Source organism: Pseudophryne corroboree, chromosome 4 (assembly GCF_028390025.1).
Source record: "Pseudophryne corroboree isolate aPseCor3 chromosome 4, aPseCor3.hap2, whole genome shotgun sequence".
NCBI lineage: Eukaryota > Metazoa > Chordata > Amphibia > Anura > Myobatrachidae > Pseudophryne > Pseudophryne corroboree.
This window is the reverse complement of record NC_086447.1, coordinates 462,980,600-462,984,746: the sequence shown is the minus strand read 5'-3', so window position 1 is coordinate 462,984,746 and position 4,147 is coordinate 462,980,600. Positions and strand designations below refer to the sequence as shown.

At 40.2% G+C, this 4,147-nt stretch overlaps 1 non-coding gene across 1 annotated transcript; it reads right to left on the bottom strand.

Moving 5' to 3' along the window:
- Positions 1–3,315: 3,315 nt before the first annotated feature.
- LOC134913215 (U1 spliceosomal RNA) lies at positions 3,316–3,479 on the bottom strand. Its single transcript, XR_010177030.1, has one exon. It is a non-coding gene; the product is annotated as a U1 spliceosomal RNA (small nuclear RNA).
- Between the last annotated feature and the right edge of the window lie 668 nt (positions 3,480–4,147).

Below are 4,147 nucleotides of genomic sequence, written 5' to 3'. Positions count from 1 at the left end.
ACAGAGCTCCCATTTTGAGTAGATACGAGCCACACCCCTCTCAATGTCTGGCAAGGTGGCCTGGCGTTCAAAGTAGAGAACGTGTAGTAGTACATTTTTTAATTCTCCCAATGAGGGAGATGATCGTTTCGTCCAATGAGTTAAAATAACTTTGTTAGCCACCATGAGAATGACCGTGAGAATGGGTATAACTCGCCTCCTGTCTGGGCCAAGGGACCAGCTCTCAAAACAGTTACATAAACAAGCTATGGGGTCCTTAGTAATCCGTAAGGAGAAGATCTGATTGACATAGTCAATAACTTTGTTCCAAAACTTAGCAATTTTCCCACATGCCCAAAAACAATGAAAAAATGAGGCCTGCAATACGTGGCATTTTAAACATTCACTAGTCCCATCTGGGACCATATACACTCTTTGGGCTGGAGCTTTGTAAGCCCTATGCAGGATTTTTAAATACACTTCCTGAAGTTGGGCAGATATTTGAATGTAAGCTGGCATGATTTCAATATGGTGGTCTGATCCGGACAGCTCGGGCTATCGCCCACCCACTTGGAAAACATACGATTCCATAACTTTTTCCTCTGCATTACCCGTATATGATCATAGTAATATGACACTATATAGGTTGAAGCATTCGTAAGAGCAAGCAGGGTAGATATCGGGTCCGGGAGTTACTGTAAGGATATAGGGGGAACCATGGTAGTAATAAAATGTCGGGCTTGTAAGTACATATAAAAATTGGAATTAGATATGCCAAATCTGTTTTTCAATTCCTCAAAGGATAACAAATGCTGTCCACCTGGGTCAAACACATCTCTAATAGATGAAATGCCCATCTCTTTCCACAATTTGAAGGTGGCATTCTCCAAACCAGGACTGAAGCAAGGGTTGCCCCAAAACGTGGTGAAACGAGAAGATCTCGGATTCCTATGTAATTTAGAATTCGAGTATTGCCAGGCTCCATAAGTGTCTAAAAGTATAATATTAGTTCTAAGTGATTCCGGTTATTTATTTTTTGGGGTGCGAAGGAGAGCACTAGGGGAAAAAGGGGCGAACAACTCCTCTTCCAATTAATAATTGGGAAAGCATGAGCGCTTCCAGAGCCAATCAGTGACATAACAAAATAGTACTGCTCTGCTAAAGACCTCTAGATCTGGGATACCCAACCCCCCCTCCGACCGTGGCAACTGGAGTTTAGCATAGGAAACTCTCGGCTTCTTCCCTCCCCACAGGAACCTAGAGAACATAGAGCTCACACACTTGCAGTCCTTTTTGGTGGGGTGCAGTGGGCAGCATCTGTAGTATATAGGAGAGTTTTGGGAACGCTATGTTCTTTAGAACAGTGGCTCTCCCTAGCAATGACAATGGTAAATTGACCCATCCATTCAGGAGGTCACGAAGAGCCATCAGGACAGGAGCGACATCAGACTGTCTAAATCGTCAATCTGATATAATGCTGTGTGCATTGTATACAGTTTCCATTGTGACAGATTTCACACTAGGTTTGTCCCTGCTGCCGCCCCGGCGCCATTTGTTGGTGATGACATCAGCGAAAGTGCGGGAAAAACTGTGCACAATTCATTCTCACTTGGTGTTTAGTACTGGTATAAAGGTAAGCTTGTTTTTATATTTGTTTGATACCTGACAAAGGTTTATAAAAACCGAAACATTGTATACAGCCCAGGAGTTTCTGGGTCTTTCTTGAAACTAAGTCCATGAGTGTCGCCTACAACTTTGATCTAATATATATATATATAAAACTTATTTTTACTTAATACTGTTGCACTCATATCATTAACAACAGTAAAGGGTAAACTTCTTTGCCTGAAAGTAATTGTTCATTTTTGTAGGATACAATCATATTTCCCCATATTTTTCTTTTGTACCATAGATTCTTTACAGCACCCTTTAGTATTAAAGCTCTGGATATCTAATTTTGTGAGAGCACAGCTCATTAGCTTGTGCTCTCACAGATTCTAAGTCAGGTGAGTCTCTCTTAACACATTTCTTTTGAAGCCACAAAACTTGATCTATGATCAGAGCCTCTCTCAAATCACCAAAGGCACAGGCCTTACTGAGATTCATTAATTCAGTGCCTCACTGTTTCAATACTTTTTATTGTATGAATCTAAAATATTTATGTATGTCAGAATTATTCTCTATCGGCACCTAACATTTTTTGAACTCACCACAATTTATGCAATATTGTGTGCACTGTTAATAAAAGATAGGATTACAAGTATTGATATAATATTGTCATTTATACAGTATATTGATTGATTTTGAGTTTCATTAACCGCATTAACATAGCATGCTATAGGTTCCTTCCTATGCTGTAACAATATGTAAATTAAATATTCTGTATCTCCTACGCTTCCTACTTTACCAGTGTTACAAGATCAAGTGCTCATGCAAATTCCACAAGATGTGTGAATGATGAAACATTGCATATTACTCTGCTCCCTATATGCTCTGCCAAGAAAATTAGCCTCAGTGCGTTTTTTTTATATTTCCCATTCAATTTGTAACCTCAAACTTCAAACATGTATATGTATAGAATCTAAAAAGGGTAACACTTCCAACTTTATAGTAGACACAGAAATACAGTATGGGTACTATACTGTCATAAACTAACAATATCATGATTTAATATAGCATTACAAATAAGTTAAAGATTTAACTGAAGTTTCCTTTTTTTTGTATATGTTTGGATCAATACCTGATTGAAGAAATACTACAGGGCTTCTTTGAAGAGTGGTGTTTTGCTCAATGACCAGTGAGAGCTTATTAAGACTGACATTAATTGTTTGGATTCCAGTGTAAACATTACAGAAAAAAAGTGAAGTGAAGAAGAAGATGGCGCTACTGTGTCTAGGGTGAAGAATAGGTGGAAGAGCCAAAACAAATACTTATCCTGTGAATTTAGTTCTTTCTTCCCAAAAGAAGTCTTCTTTTTACGAATGTTCTCAAATTCAAGGGATATATGGAAGATATAATGGGAGAAGGATAATGTGTAGAAACTCTCAGACTGATGGTTATCATAGATTCAAATAACTCGGAGCGGTGTCTGATGTTACCATGTCACCTTGGTCAAGCTGCACCCAACATGTTTTGTTGCTAATCCGACTTTGTTGCAGTGGTGTTTAATCTGGCAGGTAAGTAGGAGTTGGGCTAGAGCTGGGGAAGGCCGCTGCTCAGGCACCCCCCTGTCAAGTGAAGGAGATCCAAATGAGGCAGCACAAGGGAACTCTCGAAAGAAGAACAAGGCTAGAGGAAGATCTGAGACAAAGAGATCTGACTTTTACCAGAGCTGACCAGAGGAAAGCACAAACACAGTCCCCCACTACCACAAATTATGCAGTTGAGTTTCCCGCATTTGGGGAATTCACAGGGTTCAGCATACCCAGAATGCAATGAATGAACCACACCCTGGGAGAACCATCTTCATGAACATGGTATCTCCTATGCAAGATAAGTATATTACAGTTTATACAACTTTATTCTGTAGTACTTTCATTTTGTCATAGTTGCTTCTGGGACCTTGCCCAACAGATAGTGACTAATTTTCCTCCTGTGGAAAGCACTGCTGCCTGTCCCATACAGGGCCGGTGCAAGATTTCTCAGCACCCTAGGCAAACCATCTGCCTACTGCCCCCTTCCCCTTCTCCCCCCCCCCAACACACCAATACCAACTGTCCAGTCCCCCAGGTGTAAAGTTGGCTTCCTAGAAGCTTCAAAGCCATTGTCATCATCCTCGGATGGAGAGGGGAGAGTGGGTCTGCCCCCTGCCCGCTGCCTAAAGCTGCCTAATGGAAGTGCCGGATCTGTATATATACAGTGTATACACACAAGGTGCGGCTCTTGGCGTAATAAACACAGTAGACAGATTACAAGGTAACCTGAGGATAGTGGTAAAGCACTGAAACATTGTTGTAATCTGTCTACTGTGTTTATTACGCCGAGTGCTGCACCTTTGAAGTATATGGAATTGTGAATGTGCAGGCACCAGTGGCTATTCTTTCTATTATGGGAGTGCCGGACCTTTGGAACTAATATATATAGATATATATATATATATATATATATATATATATATATATATATATAGATATATATATATTGAATAGCAAAGTTTGGCACTCCCAAG